General features: G+C 43.2%; 1 pseudogene; it reads right to left on the reverse strand.

Annotated features, from left to right (window-relative positions):
• Positions 1–12331, reverse strand: part of LOC102873967 — a 93684-nt pseudogene extending 81353 nt beyond the window's left edge.
• Between the last annotated feature and the right edge of the window lie 1448 nt (positions 12332–13779).

Raw genomic sequence — 13779 nt, forward strand, 5'->3', positions numbered from 1 at the left:
TGACAGGAGTCCAGAACGAAGGCTGCACAGTGGAGTGGACTTGGTGGGGAGGAATTGTGTAACAGTGAATGAATTCTTCTTTTACTTTTCAAAGAGAAGAGCGAACTGGGTGGGGGGCAGCAGAGAGAAAAGTGCAACAATGAATGGAAATCCAAAGTCTCTGTAAACTGTCATTAAAATTAATAATAATAAAAGGAAAAAAAGATTTTCACTGTGATAACATGTAATATAATGACAATTTGAAAGCAATTTTACTAGCCAGCAACAACAGAACATGAAAGAGTTAAATGTTGGGTAATCTTGAAACGTGCAATATTGGACAGTCTTTGAAACTCCTAACTTCGAATAGGTGTTTGGTTTTTATTTTTATTAATTTTGATAAAAGTTTACAGAGACTGAGGATTTTCATTCATTCATTGTTGCACTTTTCTATCTGCCCACACCTTCCTCCCCCAATTCACTCTTCTCTTTGAAACTTCTAAGTGTTTTAAAAGACGAATTTGAGATATGATTTTAAATTGTTGAGAAAAAGACTAAAATGGCTCATAAAAGATATCACCAGTTAGGTTTTCATATATAGACAAAGAAAATATACCATATTTGTTAAACATAGCACTGGCTGAATGTTGAGATTATTTTTCTTAACTGTCATGGGAATAACATAGTACTATTAAGACTGTGAGAATAAAATAGTTATCTCAGTGTGGCTAAAACAATGAGCAATTTACATTGTTTTAAAAAAATGTTGTTGTGTACAGTGCATTTTCAGAGGCAATTTAATCACAAGGGAGGAGATTCGAACTGCGTGCCTTCAGGTCTGTAGCACAGCTTCTTACCCTCTCCCTCATATTTTTATTATACCCACTTCCTCATATGTTATCAGAGACCCTCTCATATTTTAAAAATTTTTAAAAACATACTTTTGAAAATCATTTCAAATGAGGAGAATGTAATTAATCTCATTGAATTGTACACTTAAAAGTGATTTCCTGGGGAGCTCTGGTGGCCTAGTGGCAAGAAGCTGCAACTACAATCCCAGAGGTGCACGGTTCAAATCCACCAGATGCTCTGCCGGGGAAGGAGGGGCAATGTCCTCCTGTACCAGTCAGATCTGCTTTGATGGTACACGCACACAAAAAGAATAAAATAAAATTGAAAAAAAAAGTTATTTCCTCACTGCCTTCAAATCAGGTGTGATTGGCTGTGACTGTCTGTGGCCAGAGCTTGTATGACTTAACAGACGCAGACAATCTCCTTGGTTTCAGGAGAATGACTAGTGGGTTCAAATAGGTTAAATGTGAGTGGATGAACAATTAACTGCCGTGCCATCAGGGCTCCTCAAGGGTGGGTGAAAGCATAGATTTTTCTCTTCTATATCTATTTTAGCCACAATTAAAAACTTAATTAAGAATAAGGAGATGTCATTTTTGACCAGGTCTGTGAAATATTATCTGGGTGAAGATCACTTCAAAAAATATAAACCATAAAAACGTTGTTGTGGGAAACCATTTTTGGAGTAGAACAATACGAGTCTTTGATGGTTCTGGAAGAGCTGACAGACGCTGGGTCTGAGGCACCGGAGGTGATGAGGAGTACAAGAGAAGGGAGCTCAGAGAGACACAGCATCTACAGCCAAACTCCCATCAGGGCCATGCTGAATGTGTGCAAAACGCCCGAGTCCGTCTTGAACCAAGGCTCCTTTGCTTTGTTTCCTGTCTGGGGCTCTCTGTGACACATTTCCTGATAGAAAAATCAGTCTCAATTGTGCCAGCCAAATAGTTTGAACAAATAATGTGGAAATTATTAAGACACTTTACAGAAGATCCCAGCATTTCCTGTCCTGACAGTGGGACTGGATTTGACATCAGCTAATGCAAGAAGTTAAAAATAAAAACTACAGTCAATTCAAACTTCCCTTCCAACCGTTTTTCAAAGCCCGAGAGTGGGCCATGAGGCAAAACGTGTCACCCATTTATTCAAACCATCTTTGTATCATTCATTAAAAGATGAGCAAAGATGTCTGGACGTGCCATTTGCTAACTGTCCTGAGTGGTGGGAGGAGAAAAGAACATTGAAGGGGATCGTGACTTTATTGGTCAAGCTGTGAAATGGAAAAAGAAGGAGAATTACTTTAAAAGAAGATAGTTCACCATGCTGGACCAATAGCATGACCTTGAGATACATGTTATTGTTGTTATGTGCCATCAAGTCACCTGAGACTCATAGCGACCCTACGTACAACAGCCCTAAACCCTGCTCTTTTCTGTGCCAATCTGACTGTCTCTGATTACCCCAGTCACTGAATCAGTCCACCTCATAGAGGTTCTTCCTCTCCTGTGCTGTCCCTCCACCCTCCAAAGCATGATGTCCCTCTCCAAAAACTGGTCCCTCCTTGAAACATGTCCAAAGTATGTCAGACAAAGCCTCAGAATCCTTGCCTCCAAGGAGCAGCCTAGTTTAACCCTCTCCAGGATGAATCTGTTTGTTTTCTTGGCAGTCCATGGTACATTCGATACTCTTCTCCAGCATCACAGCTCAAAGGCATCAATTCTCCTTCTATCCTCCCTAGACATTGTCCAACTCTTTAACACATAACAAGTGATTGCAAAGACTATGGCCCTTATCAGATGCACCTTAGTCTCCAGAGAGACACCATTGCTCTTCAGTACTTTGGGGAGTTCCCTAACAGCAGACTTTCCCGTCGCAATACGTCTTTTAATTTCCTGGATGCTGGTGTCAAGAATGTTGACCAAAAACACAAATATAAAGATATAGGAATCTTAAATGTATTAAATACCTTAATGGTAATGACACAAAATTAGTATTACACACACAAACAATGTTTACTGTGTATCAGTCAGCACCCCAAGAATGTAACATTTGTTCTTGACAGTTATCCTAGAGAAGCAGGTATGGTGAATATTGTGGCTCCATTTTCCCTATTGCAGTTCTTTTCCTCATTTCTCCTCATCTCAGGTAAAGACATCTAAGTAGAGCCCTCTTGAAGAACAGGAATTAAGTGAATAGACAGACCAACCTGGCCCCAAGACTTTAAAAATTACAGGCGCAGTAATGCAACTTCCACATCATCCCGTGGATGCCTGGGAGAAGTGTCCAGGATCACAGACAAAACAAGGGCTCTGACGGGTCTTCTTGCTCTCAGGATTCCTTCCACCTCCAGGCACTCATTTTCCCAACGGTAAGGTACGTTGTGCATCAAAACACTTACTTCCCAAATGACTGATTATCTAAGAAGACACTTTAAAGTAATAAGCCCACGACCCTAAGTCCACACAAGCACACAGCGCCCTGCAGGGCAGAGTGCAACTTTCCCTTGGGTCTGTGTGTAGATCTCTACTGATGAAGATATCTTATCCTTCTCCTCACCGTGTCTGGAGGGCTTGAACCAGCAACCTTTTGGTTAACAACGGAATGTTCTACCCACAGAGCCCCCAGAGATTCTTCTCGAAAGTTATTACATGGTTTTAAAAAAGATAAATGGATTCATGATTAGGAGACTCTGTCATCAAGCAGACCAGATTGAATCCCGACTGCTAATTATTATCCATTTGTCCATTAATGGGTTAAACTTCTCCCTTACCAGATTGATTTGATGGGCATCCCCCTTAATGTGTCTAAGACCCCCATCCGTGTGATAGAGGAATTATCAGAACCAATCTCATGAGGTGCTGGTGAAAAGGAAATAAATTTTTTTCTGGTGAAAATGCGATACCGTCTTTCCTATGCACTACCTCTGCCCACAATACATGTTCAGCAAATATTAATATTAGTAATAATAACGTGAGCACAGGTACCGCATGGGCTTAATTACACTAATTCCCTTCTTGAGCTTAATTGCAAGATCACAATAGCTATTCTGATGAACTCATGCATTACGGCACTTGTGAAGAAAAAAGAAATAAAGAAAATAAATATGCAAAAGATGGAGTAGTAAGCCAAGACCAGGGCCCTTCCCAAAGCTGAGAGTGTTACTGGGAAGCCGATGGGCGGCCACTGTTGGGACCGGAGCGTGAGGAATCATACATAATGGAACAGAGTCCTACTAACAGCAGATTCATGTGCGATAATTTCAACTTGTTTGTATGGAAATAAAGGATGACTCTTTGAAGTGAGCTTTAATGAGATTCTGCTTGATCTTTGGTGTATCCTGGGAGAGAGAGTTCAATTTTTCCTCCAGCATCCGGCTTGTATTGGTGGTGTGTAGGGAAGAAAGGACCCACTTAAATTATGAATGGCCAGTCGTGCCTTTGTGAGAGTGGATGTGGGGTGAGGGGTGCTCACCGCTGGGCTTGAGGGAGCTGGATAGAGTTAACCACAGCTCCCTTCCAACTGGACTTCTATAGGGAAGGCTCGTGGGAGGACGGGGTGGGCTGGGACTTCAGACAGGGTTCACCACACAAAGAGGAGAGTTACAGACCCTCCAAGGTTCAAGTGTTCTGGGGGTCATGGTGGTCGGGCAACCCTGGGTGTATCTGTGTGGCTGCAGATGTCTAATCCACACATGCATGGCAGGACATGCTCTGTTCTGAGGCCGCCAGGTGGCATGGGCTAAGTGTGTTTCCCAAAATCCATGTCCACCTGAAACCTCAGAACATGACCTTGTTTGGAAATAGACTCTTGTCTCACAAAGACAAGCCTGTCCATTCACCATGTAAGTGGCCCCACCTTTCCCCACGCCACCAAGTGAGCCGGGTGCTGAAGGAAAACTTGAACTCTCTCGCACATTGCTAAAGGTAGGGGTCCAGAGGAGAGCACGCTGTGTTTGGGTGGACATTAAATCCAGTGAAAATGGCTTGATTAGAAAGAGAAGCAGACACTTGGTGAGATGAGAGAAGGAGCCACTGGGGTTGGAGTGATGAGGTAAAAGCCAAAGGCCACCTGCTGCCCCCAAAAGCAAGAGGCAAGGTCAAGGTGAAGAAGGAGTCTCTCTGAGAGGTATTGACCTTGGGGGAATAAACTGCTGTGGCTTGAGGCCACCCACTTTGCAGGGGTAGCGCTAGGAAGCCCACACGCCTGGCCAATAACTGCATGGTCCAACCAGTGAGCTCTGATACAGGGGCTGCCTCTGCTTGGCCGTCAAAGACGCCCCAGGAAGTAGCCTCATGTTCTGTCAGGCAAGTAAAGAATATAGTTGTTAAATTTTTAAAAAATTAATAATTTTAGGAAACTCCATTTCTCAAATTATTGGGTTTCTTAAATTGGTGATTAAAAAAAAAAAAGGGGGCTTGATGTAAACCGTCACATGACCATTCTCTCCATGAGGCGAAAACTGCTCTTTTATTTAGCCTTTTGAGGAGTGAGCCCCTCCCTAGTGTCACTGGTCACCTTGTAGACCTGTCTGCTGTTGGCCTGTCACGAGTTCTGGTGGTATGATCCATATCAACTCGGGCTGAGCCGGAGGTCCGGAGAAGGATCAGCTCCCATTAAGGTTTCCAGCCTTCCAGGCTTGACAGCGGATTTCCAAGAAGCAGAATCAATTCAGTGGCAGTGAGTTTGGTGCACTTGCTTGGCTACAAGTTGAGTCTAAGTTGACTGTCATTTCAATGTAAGCAGATTCTCAGATCTTTCTCCATGGGTGGATTTGAACTACCAGTCTGTAAGCTGGGAGGCAAGCCTTTAACTGTTACCAACCAACCTTCTGGTGTCAATTGTATCTTCCTTCCCGCCTGCACTATACTCACCTCTGTTTAGTTTGTCTACTTTCTCCTACCAAAGGGGGCAGTCTGTATTGTTTTCATTACTAACCACTGCCCTAAATCCAAAAAATTGGGAAATAAAATAAACAGACCAGAAGGGGTGAGTCTTTGAGGAAAAAGCAGTCTTCTTCTAAGCAAAATCTTTATTCATTTCTTTTCGTCATTATGCTAACTAAGGTGTTAACGAGAGGACTGGACTTTTATGTGACCTGGTCTTTGAGCTTCAGAGGAAAAGAAAAAAAACAACAAAAAAAACCCAACACATTTCCCATTTAATCTGGCCTTGACCACACATCTATTCAATTTTAGATTCAAGCTGGCCATGCCCAGCATTTTAGGGCTGACAATTTAAAAAATTTTTTTAAGATCAGAATTAAAATTTCATTGTCTTGAACATCAACAGGAAAACATACATCACAGAATAAAACTTAAAATACATTTATGGAATTATCATGATAAAACTGCCTGTAATAGAGTTGACCTCATATTCACCTAAGATTTCTCTGGCTCGGAGTTCAGATTTCATACCAATTAACATGTTAATGACATATATCACTTAAAGAGCCCATCATAAGTTTTATCACATCGTGTTACATCTATTTCCTTGTAATTAAATCAAAATTACAGGGTGTAATTACTTTTCTCTTTCTGAATACCCATTCCTTTTCAGACATTTAAATTCAAGTGCAGGCAGTAAAAAAGACACTTGAAAGTAACAACCTAATAAAAATATTATCAATGAATGAAAGTGTTGGCTTTCTCTGACGATCCCATTTCTTTTTGACAAATTCCTTTCTCCTCACATACTTTGTGTAATGTGTAATGATTGGTCCATTCAAATGCTTCATAAGCTTTTTCAAATCCTCGGGGCCCTCGTCTCCATTAATATGCGATGTTCTCACACATAAATATAATTACATACAATTATTAGCGGAAAAGGATCAGATAAGGTTTATTAAGGAAATATCCTATAATTACCCCAGTCCAAGACTTCCTTTTACATGTTAATTTATCCATGGTTTGGTATCTGCAGTCACTCCACCTTCAGAGCAGCTACTGGCTTGGAATTCAATCTGGGAAGTGGGTAACTGACGGTGATGAAAGAGTAGACTCCTTTTACAGCTAATTATCTGGCCGTTTCTCTATTCTTCCAAACACTAGGTTGAAAAGTCTAAGCTGCTCCCCACTTGATACTTGAATCTTGCCATTGCTTCACATGACAGCTCAAAAATCCACTCACTGCTGTCAAGTCAATTCTCACAGTGACACCCTGTCAGGTATCCAGGGCTGTAAATCGCCACAGAAGATTTCCATCAGTCCCTCTTGGAACACTGGGTGGATTCGAACCACCAACCTCTTCATTAACAACCAGATAGGTAACACATTATGCCATCAAGGCTTCTGAGTCACAGCTACTACTCGACTCATTGCCATTGATGTGGGCCCATCTCATAGGTGACCCTCCGTTGAGTTTCTCTGACTGTAAATCACAAGGTCATCATTTTCTTAAGGAGCTGTTGGTGGATTTGGACAGTTAGAGAGGCTTGGCCTTTGTGTTAGCAACCCGACTCCCTATGGAATAGGTCACCAGAGCTCCCCAAGTCACAGCTCAAAGTGTGCAGTCAATCCACAAGCATGTGGTCTTCTACGATGACCTGCAGGAATGACCTGGGCAGAGCCAGCAGGAACTGACGCGAGTGATCAGAAGAAGTGTGGTGATAGTAGTTCGCTTCCTGCCATCAAGTTGGCCCCTGACTCATGCCAACACCACCCAGTGGAATGAAACACTGCCTTGTCCACTCCCATCCTCGGACCAGCTGAGTATCAGAATGTTGCCATTTACTGGTTGACTTTTAAGAAGCAGAACTCCAGGCCTTTCTCCCTCATCTTTCTTACTCTGAAAGTTCCATTGAAACCTTTGCGGGCTCCTAACAACACACAATCCTCCGCTGATGGGAAGGTCATGGCTGCATATGAGGTGCACTGGCTGGGAATCCAACCCAGGGGGTCTTCTCGGAAGGGGAAACTTCTACTCCTGAACTTCCAAGTCCCCATCTGAGGTACCAGGCACTGGAACACAAGGGGAAAGGGACTTCTCTGTGACCAAGACGTTCCACATGCAGAGAAATGAATGCAGTCATTTATTTGGCAACTACGCATTATCTAAAATGTGGCAGGTACTATTCTGAGTCTTGGCAATGAATATGATGGTCAAGGTCATTGCTGCCTAGAAGGCAATATTCTAGGAAAGAAGAAAGAGATCAACACACAATTAAGAAGCAGAATGACCAAGAAATTGGTGGCTGGCATGGGAATTATGAAGGAAAGATGGCAGAACATAATGTTGGAGATGGAAGGGGAGTGTTATTCTAAGCCAGGTGGCCAGTGGAGGGATTGCAAAGATGTTTGTTTTGAGCTGAGATCTGAGAGACAGGAAGGAGGCAGCCAGGGATGGGTAGGGACACAGAGCCAGCAGGTGTCAAGTTCTGAGGAAGAATTATGAGTGTAGAAGAGCAAAGAGGGTGCGACTGTGGAAGGACAACACAAGCAAGGACACAAGAGTCCTGTTGGAAGGGTCTTGGAGATATAAAAAGCTCCTAGACTTTGTTGTAAGAGTGACAGGAAGCTGCTAGATGGCTGTAAGCCAAGCAGTGACATCATCTCAATGACATTTGGAGAAGTGGACATTCTGTGGCGTGGAGCCTCAGGGTAGCGGGGATGGAAGTGGAGGGGCAAGCAGCCTGAGAGTTAGAAAGCTGTTGGTGCCATCTAGGTGAGCAGTGGCACTAAGTGGAACTAAGTAGGTGCCAAAGGTGTTGGCCACATCTCGGCAGGTGGACAAGCAGGGATGCTGTGCAGGTTTAGGGCAACTTGCGGGGACTGTTGCATCTTCCTGACCACAGGGTGGGGAAATGCCTTCTGGTTTTGTTTCAATAAAACTTTATTGACAGCCAAGCGCTGCTGAATTTCATATCGTTCTCCGTGTCCTGAAATATTCTTCTCGGGATTCTATTCTCTCATTTAAAAACATAAAAGGAGTACTTAACTTAAAGGCTTTAAATCAACCAGTTGGGTTTTTTTTTTAAAACCAATGCCTCAGGGCTATCACTTGCTAGTCACTGGTTCATGGGAAGGTTGACAGACGTCAACATGTCATAGTTCTTGAGTCAGCTTCAACCCCACAAGATGTTAACCTCCTCCTGGGCAAAGGGACACTAGGGTCCCATAGGAGCTTCTCCTAACGGTTCTGCAGACCTGGAGTCCAAATTCTTGTTCACTTGGATGTCTCCAACATTACCCCAAACCCCAGCTCCAACCACATTCACTTTTGTTGTTGTTGGGAGATGCAATCAAGTTGAATCCAACTCATAGAAACCCTTGTTAGAAACATTTGTCCTATCCTGTGTCATCCTCATGGTCTCCGCCAGGCTTAAGGCCGTTGTTGCAGTCACTGTGTCAATCCACCCCTCCGAGACCTTCCTCTCCTTCCCTGACCCTCTCCCTGCCTTTCCAAATGCATTCTCTTTTTCCAAGGACTCGCCTCTCGAGACAACAGCCCAAAGTACATGAGGAGAAATGTCACCATCCTGACCTCTGAGGCACACCCTGATTGCATGACCTCCTAGAAACATCTCTTTGTTCTTTGGTCAGTCCGTGGCATATTCCATATCCCGCACCACAACTCAAAGACCCTGGTTGTCCTTACTTGTCCAACTTTCCCACCATGCATATGAAACAATTGAAAAGAAACCGCAGAATGTCTGAAACCAGGACATTCTTTTGTGCCAGTCTTGAATATCCTTAATGCTTATGATAAGATAAAGCCATTACTTAGCAGCAAAATGAATAATTAACCATTTTGCAGAGCCTAGTGGGATGCACAGTGAGGATGGGAGAAAGGAATTGTGAACCCGTGAGTGATGCTTGTAAATGATGTTTTGAAACACGAGGCCCCCACGCTCCCACTCTGCAACATGTCCATCGATTTCCAAATGAGTTGAGGCCGTTTCCTGACAGTTTGAGGGGCGAGGGACCAACAGGGAGGCTCCTCATCCGCCTTGCGCCTTTTGCAATTAAGAACTGGCCTCGTTGAAAGCTCACCCTGTCATTCCCTTTACTATTGAGATAGGACACTTTGATCCAGATAGAATCTGACTGCACGAAGAAACCCAAAGTTAAGCTGCTTTCAAACGCATCTTCCCCTCTGCCCATCAGCGGTGCGGACTGATGTCTGCCCCCGCCGAGCACTGGGCCTGCTCGGGATGGTGCAATCGAGAAGCGATGTTGCATGAACTTTGCGGCTGTTGTTTCTTCTCCTGACTGACAGCTTGGCCCAGCTTCCCGGGCCTGCCTGCTCGTCTCCGCCAGGCGGTCACGATTCGCTCTCTTCCGATTAGCCTGGGCAATGATTGGGATAATTTAGGACTTACACCGCTTGATCATCTGTACAATTGCAACAAATAAAACATTTTAATATGAGCAGTCACCGCGTGCTTATGGTATCATGGTGCGGGGAGCTGAAAGGATGCCAAGCTGGTGGCAGACGGGAGGGGGCTGGGATCTCCAGAAAGATGACACTAATAAGAAAATTACAAAAGCCTCAACAAATGGCATTTGTGTTAAATCAATAATGCTCTGTTTGTTTGTTTCATTATTTTTTTTTAAATTCTAATCTTTCCTCGGAAAGAAAAAAAATATTATCTTCCTAAACAGTTGGTGATTCCCATTCTTGTTCCTCTTCCTGAACATAATTAAAAACATGTTGTGACGCCTACTTAAGACATCAACTTTCCCAAGGCTGTCTTGTCCACTGCATTTTGAACAAAGACACTTGTTTTGGCATTGTGCCCTTAATTAATCATGGGAGGCTTTATTGCTGTTCAGAAAGGAAAAAAGTCTTTGTTTAATGATTCATCACAAGCCCAATTTCTGCAAAACTTAATCAAATCCAGAATCAAGTTTCAAATTTGCTTAAATACAAATATATATATATATAAGAGAGAGAGAGAAAACCTTGTTTTCAGGATGTAATTTGATGAAAGGAATATTAGTCAGTGACACTCTGTTAACCTCAACTTCTTAGGAAGTATTTTGTGGAGATGAAATAGGCCTTTTAATTTGGGCGTTGAGAATACAAGCCCATTATTCCGAGAGAAAATAGGATGTCCCTTAGCTCCAGGACTGTCATTGAGTACTTCCTGTCAGCAGAGCTGAGGGACAAAGACTTGAGTTGGGACATTGGAAATGGGCCTTAAGAACTCAAATCTTCATCTGTAGGTTTTTTTTTTTTTGCAACTTTTTTTTTCTATAATTATATTTTATGAATTTTCATAAACATTTACAGAGATTTTTGGGTTTCCATTCATTCATTGTTGCACTATTCTCTCTACCCTCCTCCCAGTTTGTTCTTGTCCAAATGCCACAGTGCTTGTCAAAGCCAGTTCTGATTAATCTCCTTTGTCGGTGTGTCCTTTGCCATTCCCTATCACTCCTCCCTGAGAGAGACTTCACCCTGAGTCATAAGGAAAAGGGGATGGCGTATTCTCTTAGCTACTTCCTGCTGAAAAGGGACGCTGTGGGTTTCAGGGTGAAGATCTTCTCTCACTACTCTAAAGGGCCCCTTTGGCAGTAGGAAACACATAGACTATTATGGAGATTGATTTTGGTATTTAGATGCACTCTTATTGATTGTGCTTGGCCGTACATGTTCATATCCTTGAAGATCTATCATGGGGGTGTTGCAACCTAGAAGACACAAATTTGACTAACAAGTTATAAGTGCATGAGTCAAAAATTATGGAAAAGTAAAAGAAAAGATTCTTTCATTATTTTACAAACCCTCCCCCAGGTCCCCTCCACCATGTAGCCCTCACTCTAGTCTCCTGTGATGACAGAAATACCTAGTTATATATCTCTTTTAAACAGTTTTCTCCCTCCTCTGTTACAGTGCAGTATACATTATTGAACCCATCTTACTCAGTCTCTCCCCAACCCCAAGGACAGTCCCATTCTACAACAGTGGCATCATGTAATATTTGTCCTTTTGTGACTGGGATATTTCACTCAGCATAATGTTCTCCAGAGTCGACCATTTTGAATAATATTGCATGAGTTCCTTGTTTTTCAATGCAGCATAGTATTCCATTGTGCGAATATACCACAGCTTCTCTAGCCATTCGTTTGTTGATGGGCACTTAGGTTGTTTCCAACTCCTTGCTACTGTGAACAAAGCTGCAATAAACATGAGTGTGCATTCATCTGTAGTTTTTGAAAAGTACTTTATTAACTTGTAGAGGCAGTGTGCAAAATCAGACACTATCTAGTCACAAATTCTACACGAGTATGACATTGACCATGATCTACATTCATATTGAGCATGACCACGTTGGTGGCATACTGGACAATATGACACCATTCCCTCTCTATCCATATGGCTTCATCACCATTGCTTTAGACTCTCTGCCCTGACAGTTCTCGTCTGTGCTCTAACTGTGGTGTGATTACAGACAGTCGGGGAGAACTCACCCTCGGTTGTCGTCTTGAGGCTTCACTTGGGGAATCAGAGAATCAATCACAGCAGGGAGGTGATTGCAGAGAGTGCTGACCACCCCCATGGCGGCTTTCTTCTCTGCTCTCCGAGACCCAGAGTCCTTCCCTACCTTCCCGCCTCAAGATCTCCAAACGCTTCTCCACCAGACTTCCCTTCTTCAAGCTCAGCCCTGAGCTTTAAGGCAAGTCAGAGACGCTGCTGCCAACAAGAACAGCACAGCCAGGGGAGCTGTAGGCACCCCCAATGTCAGGCCAGGGCTCAGAGGTACAGCAGTGGGAAACTCTGCAGTTAGGGACCTCTCCAAATTATTGAGGAATAATGATGTCAGTTTGAGGACTAAGGAGTGTCTGATTCAGGCCATGGTCTTTCTGATCACTTGCTATGCTGCTGGACGATGAATAGGGATGGCAGAAGAAGAATTGACACCTTTGAGCTGCAATGTTGAAGAAGAGCACTGAACATCCCAGGGACGGCCAAGAGAATGAACTGATATGTCTTACAGAGGGTGCAGCCAGAGTGCCCTTTGGAGGCAAGAATAATGAGGCTTCGCCTCATATACTTTGGGCGCGTTGCTAAGAAGGGCTATTTCTTGGAGAAGAACATGTTGCTGGGAAGGGTAGAAGGTCAGTGAAGGAGAGGAAGACCCTCAACTACCTGGATTGACATGGTGACTGTTGCAATAGGCTGTTGTGTGTCAGGAATTGTGAGAATAGCATAGGATAGAACAGGGTTCAGATCGCTTTTTGCTCATAGAGTCACTGTGAGTCGTACTCAACTCAATGGCATCTAACACCAACAAAAATATCTACGTCATAAAATCTTATTGTCCTGCGGAGCTCTGGTAGCCTAGTGGCAAGAAGCTGCACTGCAATCCCAGAGGTAAGCCGTTCAAATCCACCAGATGCTCTGCTGGAGAAGGCGAGACAGTTTCTTCCTGTACCAGTCAGATATGATTTGACGGTACACACACAAAAAATAATAACATTTTTTAAAAAAATCAAAACTCATTGTCCAGTCAATTCCAACTCTTGTTGACTCCATGTGTGTTTTCAATGACTGCACTTTTTTCTTTTCTTCCCCCCCCCACTAGTTTATTTACAAAATTCGAATACAAATTTGACGATGGCTGCATTTTTGTTAGAACACCAGGCTCTTCTTTCAGTTCAGTGCTTCAAGTCCACACTTGCTGCAAACCATTACCTGTGTCACAACAGTTGTTGACGACTCTTCCCCCAACTCTGCTGCCGTGTTCTTCTCCTAATAGTCCAGTTGGTCCTTTCCTGACACCTCTTCAGCAAGAGGGTGGCAGCTGCTCCAAATAATCCACGACGTTCAACAAGACGGGGGCAGCTGTTCACCTTCCTCGCAGAACTTTGGCTTTTAAGCTGTCAGAACTCCAAGTTCTGCATTTTGGTTTTATCAGTGTCTTTTCAGAAGAAGCTAGAAACCCATTAAGTGAAATTTTTAATTTTTTTAACATGTTGGCACCACTCCACTTAAAAACTTCACCCA

Source organism: Elephantulus edwardii, unplaced genomic scaffold, assembly GCF_000299155.1.
Source record: "Elephantulus edwardii isolate Elephantulus edwardi_28Jun2011 unplaced genomic scaffold, EleEdw1.0 scaffold00015, whole genome shotgun sequence".
Taxonomy (NCBI): Eukaryota; Metazoa; Chordata; class Mammalia; order Macroscelidea; family Macroscelididae; genus Elephantulus; species Elephantulus edwardii.